This window comes from Hypanus sabinus, chromosome 9 (genome assembly GCF_030144855.1).
Source record: "Hypanus sabinus isolate sHypSab1 chromosome 9, sHypSab1.hap1, whole genome shotgun sequence".
Classification (NCBI taxonomy): domain Eukaryota; kingdom Metazoa; phylum Chordata; class Chondrichthyes; order Myliobatiformes; family Dasyatidae; genus Hypanus; species Hypanus sabinus.
Genome location: NC_082714.1, coordinates 84,388,406 through 84,401,862, shown reverse-complemented (window position 1 = coordinate 84,401,862; position 13,457 = coordinate 84,388,406). Strand labels below are relative to the sequence as shown.

The following is a 13,457-nucleotide window of genomic DNA, read 5'->3' as shown; positions in this document are numbered from 1 at the left end:
AATGGGAGGAAACCACATACATGGCAATAATTCAACCACATTGTAACCAGTCACACTGTTCCATTTTAAAACTACTCTGATTCGATGGCTCTGCTAGAACCTTGATGCCATGGTCTTTGATTATGGGAGAAGCAGCTGAGATACCAGAGTGGAACAGCTCAAGCATACTTTCAAACATCCGTCACACAACACTTCAAATGATCATCAAGTACCGGTGTCCACACTAATCTCATCTACCAGCTCTTGGTCCAAAGCCTCAGTGCCTTGGCAATTTCAGCGTTTATTCTGATACTTCCTAAACCCGAATCCACCACCCATTCAGGCAGCGTATTCTCGACTCCAATCATGTTCCAGTGAAAAAGGATTTCTTCAAAGGTTCAAAAGATCTTCAGATCCCCTCTAAACTTCCTACCCTATTCCAGACGGGGTGGGGGCAGGGGAACAGGAGATGGGGGCAGAGAAGGGGAGGGGGAGGAGATGGGGCAGAGAGGGGAGGGGGAGGAGATGGGGAAAGTATGATAAAAGTGAAAGGAGAGTATAATAAGGTTGCTGGTAGGAGGGAGAGTTGACAAAGGGGTGACATTATGGTCACGAAAGAGAGTGCAAGGAACGTTAGGGGAAATGTACTACGCAACTCTCTCCTTCCTTACACTTGGTCAACGCTACCTCTGCTATTGCAATTTGCACTGTGAGAAATATAGTCAATTTGCATTTAAACATGCACCCAAAAATGGCAATTTGATAATCAGCAGATCTGTTTCTGTTACATTGATTAGGATTAAGTATCGGGCAGGACGTACAGAACAATACCGCACGGAAACAGGCCCTTTGAATCACAACGTCTGTCTCAAATACAACTTCTTTAAAATTTTATTTGTTTTTTATTTTAGCAAAACAGCGTGGAATGGGCCCTTACAGTCCATCGAGCCATGCCACCTCAGCAACCTCACAACCTCGATTAACCCCAAACTGATCATGGGCTCACTTACAATGACCAATTAAGCTACCCAGTAGGAGGAGACCAGAGCACATGGGGAAAACCCACACCTTCCTTGGGATGGTGAACAAAGACTCCTTACAGAATGGCACTGGGATGGAACTCCGGAAAGCCCCAAGCTGTAATACTGTCTCACTACCTGCTACGCTATTGTGGCGCCCACGATCTCCTCTGCTTGTAAAGTGATCCCTACCCCTCCATTCCCTGATTCTTTAAGTATCAACCTACAAGATTAAAATGAGCTCTATTTGCCACATGTACATCGAGACATGCAGTGAAATATGCTGTTTGCATCAAATCAATTCAGCAAGGATTGTGCTGGGGGCAGCCCACAATGTTGCCATGTTTCTGGCGCCAACTTAGCATGCCTACAACTCAGTAACACTAACCCTAACCCGTACGTCTGGAACGTGGGAGGAACCTGGAGCAGCCAGAGGAGACCCACATTCAAGGGGAGAACATGCAAACTTGCTACAGACAGTGGCGGGAATCAAACTGCGATCAGGTGCTGTAAACAGATTGCCCTAAGTGCTACTCGACTGTTCCGCTCACAGCGGTCTACTTCCCCCACTACTCCTAAAACCGTAGCTCTACCGCTTTCTCGGGTACTGTGCCATACCAAAAGTACGTATGTAGGCCTTCCATTAGTGCTCACAGACCATGGAAAGTTTCCAGTGCCCAGGCCTGGAGGTGGGTTGTATGGAAGACTGGCAGTTGCCCATGCTGCAAGTCTCCCCTCTCCACGCCACCGATGTTGTCCAAGGGAAGGGCATTAGGACCCATACATCTTGGCACCGGTGTTGTCGCAGAGCAATGTGTGGTTAAGTGCCTTGCTCAACGACACACACGCAGCCTCAGCCAAGGCTCAAACTACCGACCTTCAGAACACTAGACAAATGCCTTAACCATTTGGCCACGCACCAACACCAATACCAAAACTATACGGACCATTACTGTGCTAGCAAGGGGTGTTTCCTTCTCAGACACAAGTTAATGGGTATACTTAAAGCAAAGGCTAATAGATCCTTGATTATAATGATGGCAAAGGATACGGGGAGAATCAGCTAGGACAGAACGGTGGTGCAGACTCAATGGGCTAAAAGGCCTAATTCTACTCCTGTGTCTAATGGTTTTATAGCCCTTTCATGCATCTTGCCATACCAATAGTACGTAGATCATTCCTGGTGGTTCAATGTTTGACCAAGGAGAGGCTCTTTCTCAGACACAGGATGGTCAAATCGTTAGAAGCAAGTGCCTTTCACATCAGAAAATGCCCCACCATGCTTCCTTGAGGGAGGGAGGCAACAAGCGAGGAATCACTGTGGGGGACGGAGATACTTCTTAAAATTTATTTATTAGAGATGAATATACGGTGACAGATTGTTCCGGCCCAAACAAGCCTGCGTCACCCAATTATGCCCATGTAACCAATTAACTTCTGAACTCAAATGTCTTTGAATGCGGGAGGAGACCCGCGGGGTTACAGGGAGAACGTACAAACTCCTTACAGTTAGTGGCGGGAATTAAATGTGGGCCGCCAGCTCTGTAATGGCTTTACACTAACTGCAACGCTGCGGTGAACTGAATTCCAAGATTCCGATGGCTACGCCACTCAGGATGGTGGGGGGGGGGGGGGGGGGAGAGAGCAGGACTGTCAGAGGAGAGCGGAGTTACAGGACAGTGGGGAGCACGGCAGCTACCGCACTTAACATCCACCAGATGTAGTACGTTGCCACATGTATAAAGACTGCCCACCCGACCCCTGACCGTGCAGAATTGAGGGAGCAGGGCAGTAACGGAGAGGCAACTCTTTCAGAAGGCGCACCAGCCTGCAGGAGATGCTCAGTGGGGTTCAAAGTCCTCACTCAGGATGCACCTGCCATCAATGCAGCCATCTCAGTCAATGAAGGCCTGGAGATGGTACTTCCCCTAAACGTGACGAGCATTGTGTGGTTTTGTTGGAAATATTGATTGGTTCAGAAATTAGTATCACCAGCCCTTGCTTTCACATTAAGAACAAGGGTTCTGCATCGCCATTTTCTCATTTTAACACTTTTGGCTTGAAGGCACTCAAGTGTGCTGCGGATTGTGGTTCAGTCAGGTTCATTGCCTGTGACAGCTTTCTGAAGTAAAACATCATACCATGCTTTCAGTGGGGAAATTTCAGCAAACAGATGAGGCCACTTTAAAGATCAATGATTATTTATAGATTGTCAATATGGTTGGTGAGCTCTTAAAGTGGAATCCAGCTCAAAGCAGGAGGAGTGGGAAAAAAACACAAAATGCTAAAGAACTCAGCAGGTCAGGCAGCATCTACGGAAAGGAATGAACAGTCAACGTTTCAGGCCAAGATTCTGAAACATTGGCTCTTTATCCATCAGACTGAAACATCAGCTCTTTATTTATTAAAGCATCTTTCTCCCAATCCTGTGCAGTGGCCCCTCCATACCAGCTAGTTAAAATGCTCTCCACCGTACATCTGTAGAAATTTGCTAGTCTTTGGTAACTACAATAACCCCAGCCAGATTCAAGTTAGCCTAACGTTTCCCCCCACTTTTAACAGCAGGCATTCTGCTGATACTGGAAATCCACAGTGACACACACAAAATGCTGGAGGAACTCGACAGGGCAGGCAGTATCTATGGAGAGGAATAAACAGTCTGTGACTCAGGGCGAGGCCCCTCATTAGGTCCATAGACTGCCCTCCATTAATCACCTGATGAGGCATACTCCAAGCCTTTGAGGGAAGCAAAGTCACAAAGTGTATGCGTTTTCCCAAAATCCAGGAGTCCGTCTAAGGACCGGAAAACTGAAGCCCTCTTTTCAAAGTCAGAGTGCAAGGATAAACCCAGTAGTTACAGCTGAGTCAATTTAACCTTGGTGTTAAGGAGAATATTAGTCATAACATCACACATGGTCCAGCCCACTGAGACCGTACCAGTCACTGGCACCTATTGGATTTTTTTTTAAAAACAGCACAGTATAGGCGCATGATATTGTACCGACACTTAAACCTACTCCAAGATCAATCTAACCCCCTCCCTCTCACATAGCCTGCATTTTCCTATCATCTTTAAGTCTCTTAAATGTCCAAATCTCTACCACCATCCCAGGCAGCACGTTCCACACACCCACCACTCGATGTTTAAAAAAAACCTGCCTCTCTGTACTTTCCTCCCAGACCTTAATGTCATGCCCCCTGTATTAGCCATTTCTGCCCTGGGAAAAAGTCTCTGACTGTCCACTTGATCCCTGCCTCTTGTACCTTGAACACCTCTGTCAAGTCACCTTTTATCCTCCTTCACTTCAAAGAGAAAAGTCCTAGCTTGCTCAACCTCCCCTCGTAATACATGCTTTCTAGTCTGGGCAACATCCTGCTACAGCTCCTCTGCACTCACTCTAAAGCTTCTGCACCCTTCCTATAACGAGGTGGCCAGAACTGAACACAAAACTCCAGGATTATTGAGACACCGCATGGCAAAAGGCTCTTCTGGCCCAAGGAGACATCGCTGCCCAATTACACCATGTGACCAATCAACTTACTGCCCTGCATGTTTTTGGAACGTGGGAGGAAACCAGAGCCCCAATGTGGTGAACTATGTGCCTGTCGGGACACGCCCCTGCTGACTGCTCCTGTGGCTCCTCCCACAGGCCCCTGTATAAAGGAGACCTGCGGCCTGAAGATCGGCCTCAGTCTCCAGGACCTTGTATGATAGACACTCACTCCTGGTTCCTTCTTCCAGTCAATAAAAGCCGATATCTCGCCTACGTCTCAGTGTGAGTTATTGATGGTGCATCACCCATGTACACGCAGGAAGAACTTTCTTACAGAGAACGCTGGAACTGAACTTCAAACTCTGACACTCTGAGCTGGAATAATGCTACCCCGTGACAGATGGCTGGGATGGACAAAGTGGGCTGGAAAGTCTGTCTCTACAGAAGGCGTAATATGCACCTTGTTAAAGAGCTACACTGCAAATAGGGAAACATACCAAATGTGAAAAGGAAAAATCCTGATGAAGGGTCTCAGGTTGAAACGTCCACTCTTTATTCCCCTCCGTAGATGCTGACTGACTTGCTGAGTTTACCCAGCAGACTGCGTGTGTTCCTTAAGATTTCCAACGCCTGCAGATTCGCTTGGTGAAAGACTCTTGCCGGTTTCTCCGCCACATTACGTGGCTGAATAGCTATAGAGCGGGCAGCAGGGGTTCAAGGTGACCTGTGAGGGGGGGGGGGGGGAAAGAGTGGAATTTGATTTTCCCAGCAGGGAGGGTTTAAACGAGAGCAAAGACACGCACAAAATGCTGAAGAAGCTCAGCAGGTCAGGATGATCATGGGACCTGATGCAGGATCTCACCTGAAACATCAACTGTGTGTGCTGCTTGACCCGCTGAGTTCCTCCAGAATTTTTGTGGTTGCTCAAGATTTCCTGCATCTCAAGTCAACCATACTAAAAACAATGCACCTCTCATTTTAACAGACTGATACCAAACAGCTTCTGATACCACACCTTAATGACAGAAACCAGATCAAAACGCCTGCTCCCTTTAACACCCTAGGTGCGGCCAGCACAGAGAATACCAGCTCTTGCATTCAATTTAAAATAATGCCGGAAGAGGCACTAACATAACATCTTTAACAGAGAAGTATAGAGCGCCATGGTATGTGATCACAGATGGCAACACATTTCTACAGATGTACCACGGACAGCATTGTGACTGGTTGCATTGGAGGCTGCAGCGTTCAGCATTGTAAGGGGCTCCAGGGGGTTGTAGACTCAGCCAGTTCAATCATGGGCACAACCCTCCCCACATTCAAGAACACTGTCCATCACTAAGGACCCTCACCACCTGGCACATGCTCTCTTTTTGTGACTACTATCAGGGAGGTGGTACAGGAACCTCAAGGCACACACTCAACGGGTTTTGGAACAACTCTGCGCTCTTCACCATCGGGTTTCTGAACAGACCACGAACTCCACCTCACTATTCCTTCTTTGCACTATTTATTTATTTCTGTTATCTTATCCTATTTTAAAAAATAAACACAAGATTTTGCAAATATTGGAAATCCAGAGCAGTGCAGATGAAATGCTGGAGGAACTGAGCAGGTTAGTCAATGTCTGCTTAGAGGGACAGTCGCCATTTTGGGCCTAGACCCTTCATCAGGACGAGAGGGTCTCGGCCTGAAACGTCAATCGTTTATTCCCCTCCATTGACGCTCTTGACCTGCTGAGTTCCTCCAGCATTTTGTGATGCAATATTTCTAGTGTGCTGCTGTCGCAGAAAAACAAATTTTCACAACATATACGTCAGTGATAATAAACCCAATTCTGATTCCTGATGCGGGGTCTCGACTTCAATCGTTGACCTTTCCTTAAACCCACACAGATGCTACTTAACCTATCGAGTTCCTCCAGCGAACCACATATAGCCCTGACTTCCCAGGTCGCTGCCGGTAATTAAATAAAATAACTGGGCCCAGAGCACACACACTCTTACGACTCCAGCATTCTTTTATATTTTATTTGTGCACAAGGAGACCATGTTGAGGAACTGGAGCTGCAGTTCAATGACCTGCAGAACGAGGCAGCGATAGATAGGAGGTATTCACCTCCAAATTGCAGGAGGCAAGTAGCTGGGTGACTATCAGGAGAGAAAGGGAATAGGCATTTAGTGCAGAGAACCCCTGTGGCCATTCCCGTTAATAATAAGGATACCACTTTGGATACTGTTGGGCGGGGCAGGGTGGGGTGACCAGGGAGCAGCTACGTGAGCAGGTGACAGAAGTTTGTGTAGGGGAACATTTTGCATCAGGTGATCATAATGCCATTAGTTTCAGAGTAATTATGGAAAAGAGTAGGTCTGGTCCTCAGGTTGAGATTCTAAATTGGAGTAAGGCCAATTTTGATGGTGGATCAAAATGGTAATCTATGCGGTGGAGCCAAGAGAGATGTGGGAGATCTCAGATGGATTTTTTTGGAAGAAGGACACAGAATATATAGAAGTGAGGCAAAGCAACAGTGATGTCATGGACCCTATACAGATTACAGTGGAAAAGATGTTTGCTGTCTGGAGGCAAATTAGAGTGGATAAATCTCCAGGGCTTTGTGGGACGCTAGTGTAAAAACTGTAGGGGCCCTAGCAGAGATTATTAAAAACATCTCCAGCCACAGGTGAGGTGCCAGAGGATTGGAGGACAGCTAACGTTGTTCCATTGTTTAGAAAGGCTCTAAGAATAAGCCATGAGATTATAGGCCACTGAGCCTGACATCAGTAGTGGGAAAGTTATTGGAAAGTATTCTAAGGGACCGGATATGTAAATATTTGGATAGACAGGGATTGATTAGGAATAGTCAACATGCCTTTGTGCGTGGTAAGTCCTGTCTAACCAATCTTTCAGAGTTTTGAGAGGAAAGTTGATAAAGGCAAAGTAGTGGATGTTGTCTAAATGGACTTTAGTAAGGCCTTTGGTGAGGTCCTGTATAGGAGGTTGGTCAAGAAGGTTCAGTCACACACAATTCAAAATGAGGAGGCAAACTGTATTAGACACTAGCTTTGTGGAAGAAGTCAGGGAACAAGTTATAGATGGTTGTCCCTCTGAAAGGGGTGTGCCGCAAGGATCAGAGCTGGATCCATTGTTGTTTGTCATCTATATAGACAACCTGAATGATAATGTGGTAAAGTGGATCAGCAAATTTGCAATGACGTTGAGATTACGGGTGTAGAGGACAGCGAGGAAGGCTATCAAATCTTGCTGCAGGATCTGGACCAGCTGGAAGTATGGGCTGAAAAATGGCAGATGGATTTTAATTCAGACAAGTGTGAGGTGTTGCATTTTGGGAGGAATATCCAGAGTCCAGCATAGTGAGTAGTAGGGCACTGAGGAGTGCTGTAGAACAGAGGATCTGAGATCCATAATTCCTTGAAAGCGGCGTCACAGATTAAAACTTTTAGCACATTGGCCTTCATAAATAAAGGTACTGAGTACAGGAGATGGGATATTATGTTGAAGTTGTACTAGATATTGCTGAGGTCTAATTTGGAGTATTATGTGCAGCTTTGGTCACCTAACTACAAGAAAGATGTAAATAAGATTGAAAGAGTGCAGAGAAAAAGACCTGAGTTACAGAGAAAGGCTGAATAGGTTAGGACTTCATTCCCTAAAACGTAAAAGATTAAGGGGAGATTTGATAGAGGTATACAGAAGAATGAGGGGTATAGATAGGGTAAGTGCAAGCAAGTAGGCTTTTTCCACTGATGTGGGGTGAGACTATAACGAGAGGTCATGGGTTAAGGGTGAAATGTTTAAGGGGAACATGAGGGGGAACTTTTTCACTCAGTGGTCAGTGAGAGTGTAGAATGAACAAGTGGTGGATGCAGGATTGAGTTCAACATTTATGAGATATTTGGATAGGTAAATGGATGAGAGATGTATGGAGGGCTATGGCCTGGGTGCAGGTTGGTGGGACTAGGTAGATTAGTCATTTGGCACAGACTAGATGGGCTGAAGGGCCTTTTATTGTTCTGCCCTGTCACCTACACTGTTCTGAAGTCAGGATAGAAAACTGCTATTTTTATGTAGAATTGATTTATCAGTTGTGGATATTGACCATTTGACAAATTGTACATGTTTGAACTCCTTACTTGTAAGATCAATCGATCCACAACAGAGGTGTTAAAAGTCAATCTAAATGTCAGGCTGATAACTGATAATAATTAGAAGCTAGTAAAGCAATTGTCCTTCAGTTGTCGCGTTTTTGTCCCATCCTTCATTATTCTTATCCCACCTGTCTTTGGCACCCTTATTGTGCAAGTAGGTGCCATGTTTTAGGAAGATCTTCCTAGAAAAATTTCACCACAGGGGCCTCACTCATCTAACTTGAGTGCACACTGCCACAGTCCCCCGCATATCTGGTCTGCCATTAGCAAAACTGTCTCTGGCAGTCTCACTTCACTGCAACTGCCCCAGGCTATCCTTGCCTGGACGTTGTCTTTAACCCTTGCCTTCCACATCAGCATCTGCAGTGTCCTGTATCTGCTATGGAGTACGGGGTGCTGCCTGGAGGTGAGCATTCTGGCCACTATATCCTGCTGAAAATCTCTCATCAAGTTCAAACTGGGGGGGCAGTACAGGAGTGCAGAGGTCAGCACAACACTAAGTTTGGGTTTCAACTCCTGCCGCTGTCTGTATGGTGTTTGTTCTCCCGATGATCACACGAGCGTCCTCCTGGTGCTCCAGTTTCCCACGTACACAACCACACTACATTTCCCTCTCTCTTCTTGCACGATTTATGTAATTTGCATAATATATATATTCACTTCAATTTATAGTTTTTTTTAATACGTGGTAGTAGGATCCGGCCATTCAGCCCAGAGCCATATGATAACCCTTTCATTCCAGATATCATTCTCATGAACCTCCTCCGAACTCTCTTCAACGCCAGCACATCTTTTCTTAAAGAAGGGGTCCAAAACTGCTCACAATATTCCCAGTGTGGTCTGACCAATGCCTCAGCATTACATCTTGCTTTTTGCATTTAGCCCTCTCGAAATGAATGCTAACACCGCCTTTGTGTTCCGTACCACTGACTCAACCTGCAAGTTAACCTTCACAGAGTTCAGCAGGAGGATTCCTAAGTCCCTGGGCACCTCTGGAGTTTGAATTCTCTCTTGCCCACACCTTTATTCCCTCTACCAAAGTCCACGACTATGTGCTGCTCTAGTCTATACTCCACCTGCCATTTTGCCCATTTTTAAATATGTTGTACTGTACTGCTGCCACCAAGCAACAAACTTCATGACAGATATCAGTGATATTAAACCTGATTCTGATTCTCCGACATTCCGAAGACGTACAGGTTAGGGTTAGCAGCTATCAACATGCACCAGAAGCAGGGCAACTCTTGTGAGTTCGCTCAGCAAAATCCTCGCTCATCTGATTTCACACAAGTGAAGCATTTCACTGCGTGCTTTGATGTACAAGCCTAATCGTTAAATCTTAAAATCCAACACTACCAAAATATCGGGAATGAAAACACACTGCAAGCTTTTATCAGGCAGAAAGATGTCTGTTTGATCCTTAGAAGCCTGAACTTATAACTTATGACATCGTTCAGACACAGCGGAAAGCAATCTTTAGGTATGAAGGTGCAGAGGAAATCAGACAGGAAATGCAATAGACTATTTCAGTACAGTTAACATCCCATATTCTGCAATTTCATAATGACCAAATATTCAGATATGGATAAATATTGGTTTCAGAACTCTGGTGAGAACTGTCCGACATCCCATAGAAGTTCAAGATTGCTTACTTCCCACCAAAGAAATAGAAGAGTTTGAGCTACACAGCACTGAAAGACCCTTCAGCCCACCAAGTCAGTGCCAGCCATCAGCACCCAAATATATTAACCCTATTTTATTCTCTCCGTGTTCCCGGCAACATGCCCCAGATTCTACCAAAGAAGAAGTTGAATTTATAGACTCTCTTCGGTCCCTTAAATTTAAACAATCGCCCTTAAAAGATAATCAGGTCACCTTTTTTGAACTAGGCTTCTAAACGTTGGAACTCAATACCTAAAACTATAAGGGATGCAGACTCGGTTGACACTCTTAAACACCAGCTCGAACCCTATTTAACCTTGCTTTTAACTAACATCATTTTGTCTTTTATTTTCATATTTCCGCTTTATCCCATTGTAAAGCTCTTTGAGCTACATCGCCTGTATGAACTGTTCTATATTATTGTTATCATTGCCATGTGTGCACAGGTGCACTGAAACACTAACTGCAGCAACATCACGTTCACATCAGATACACAACGCTCACAACCAAGCCGCTATGTACCCAGCTAGTTACTTTCTACCCCAGATTTCTTCAGGAGGAATTTCTTTATCCAGAGGGTGGTGAATATATAGAATTCATTGCCAGTATCCAAGGGTAAAGGAGAACAAAATAATTATAACTCCAGATCCCATGCAGCGCAAAAATAATAATAAAAAGACACTAAATATATGTAAACTCATAAGCTTACACACACAGATAAAGTAACGCTAGACACAAGAGTGTCTGTACATAAGGTGACTCTTAACAGGAAATGATAAAGTAGTGGAGGGGTGGGCTGGAGGGCGGAGGTGTTGATCAGCCTCACTGCTTGGGGGAAGTAAATGTTTTTGAGTTTGATCGTCCTTGCATGGATGCTAAGAAACCTCCTCCCTGATAGAAGCAGATCAAACTGTCCTTAAGCAGGCTGGGTGGGATCCTTCATGATGTTACCAGTTCTTTTCAGGCACCTTTTGGTATACATGTCCTTAATCGTGCCGGTGATGCAATTGGCAGCTTTGACTACCCATCGCTTCCTCACACCATTGCCACGCACCCTGATCTACCAGGCCATCAAGCAGCAAGGGGGCAACAGTCCAAAACCAGTGGTCCCTTCGTTTACCCATGCACGACCTGACAGGAGATATTCTAATGCAACATGTGAGGGAGCAGGGTTCAACTCAGGCAGCAGAGACCAAGAATGTCAGGGTGCCATCTAAGCAGAGAGAAAGAAATTAAGAGAAACCAAGAGAAAGTGAAAATTCATATAAAAAAAGGTTTTGAGACTGAAAAGAACTACAGTAATCCAGAAAGCCACAGGTGAAGTAGAAAGTCAGCTCTTATTCTTTTGATCACAATATCTACTCCGAGCATACCATTCTCAGTCCAGGCCGCGGATTGAATATATATCACACTCTGCTTCTTTCAATAGTGTTGTTTTTAAACGTGAAGGAGCGTACACTCCGATTAAAGATCAGCTTTGCTTGCCGTGTGTACACAGTGACATACAGCCAATGGTGTTTTTTGCTTCGACAACCAATACATTCTAAGGATTGAGCTGGGGGCAGCCTACAAGTGTCACCACACTTCCGGTGCCAACACTGCATGCCCACAACTCACTAACCGAGAGTCGAGGTTGTTTAAATGTTACTTCCAGTAAAGGAGAACACAATAATTGTTAGCCCGGAAAAAGCACAATAAGATAAAGAACATGATAATAAAAATCACAATACTGCACATACAATAGTTTATGTACATAGATTGACTGTATTTACATCAATCTGTTTAGATTGTGCATCCTAACCATATGTCTTTGGAATATGAGAGGGAACTGCAGCAATCATGGGAAGAATCTGCAAATTTCTTACAGACAATAGCAGGAATTGAACCTTCAATAAGACATAGCTAGCGCTATAAAGCATTGCACTGATTGCTACTCTATATTATCACCTGTTCGATCTCATTTTTCTCCCCACACCATTTTAAACTGGTTCAAATAATACCCCTTTCTTTCCCCTCCGCTGTGTGTACAATCCAGGTCAGTTAAGCCGTATCCCCTGATCATACCATATAAGATCTTACTTTGTTAGAGTAACTGATTGCCATTTTACTCTGGTTGATAACAAGCACAACCTTGGTTGTTAATGTACAATAAATGATGCATTTCATAGTACGATCACTACAGGACTTGCATGTGCCCAGGACAAAGAAGCAAGTGGAAAATAAATCATAGCAGACACTACCCACCCTGCAAACTGCCTTTTCCAAAAGTTCCCTTCAGGAAAGCGCTATGCTGCTATTAAAACAAAAGCTTCACACCATCTTAAAAGTTTCTCCTACCAGACAGTTAATCTGATCAACCATTCTAGTTAGACCCCCACACTCCCCTCTATTACCCCAGTCACTGCATTGTAAACACTTTAAACCACTTTTTATAATGCTGTTTCGATTGTAAATATATGCTAGTATTTATGTCTTTCTGCACATTTAATTCCACATCCATACTTCAACCTCTAACTTTATTTTATATAATTCTTTATAATTGTTGAACGCTGTTGGATTTTTGTTGCATGTCGTGTCCTGACCAACACACCTCAGCAAATTCCTAATACATGTAAACGTGTATGGTGAATAAAACTGATGCTTGATAAATAAATCTGAATCTTATCTGACATGAAAATTTATGAATTGAAACTGTTGCCCTGTGGGAAAAAAGCCTGCTAAGCCCAAATCTAAGTGCTGGTCACTCTTTGGGACCACGAGGCCATTCAGGCCACTAAATAAGGAACCAGCTCCGGCGGACTGGGCGGATGAGATCTACAGTGAGATCCAACGGCCAGGAAGGTGGTTCTGCAATGCTCTGTGGAGAGCGAAGGACATGACAAAGCACAGATCCCATCTATGGCAACCAGGAAGACCCCAGTTGTGCCGATTACTCGTACTGCTCGACCCAGACTTCAGAGGTCGAGGGAGTGGAATTGCCAGTGCAACAGTTTTTCTACTTTAAAAACCCTCCCATACAGATTTCCTGTCATCATCGGATACGACAGACCACTGCCACCATTTAATAATAAATCAATTTTTAAAGCTGCAACGTAAAAAAGCAGGCTGCTCAGATCCATCACAACTTGGTACGGCTC

The 13,457-nt window shown here is 44.7% G+C and overlaps 1 protein-coding gene across 6 annotated transcripts in view; it reads right to left on the bottom strand.

Annotated features, from left to right (window-relative positions):
* Positions 1 to 13,457, bottom strand: part of LOC132399542 (zinc finger and BTB domain-containing protein 7B-like) — a 191,592-nt gene that overhangs the window by 77,692 nt on the left and 100,443 nt on the right. The window contains exon 3 of one of the 6 annotated variants that reach the window (XM_059980018.1): positions 4,990 to 5,216. The exons of the other annotated variants lie outside the window; for them this stretch is intronic. The gene's annotated coding sequence lies outside the window, so the exon portion shown is untranslated. The remainder of the gene's footprint in view (positions 1 to 4,989; positions 5,217 to 13,457) is intronic. 6 annotated transcript variants of the gene reach the window in all.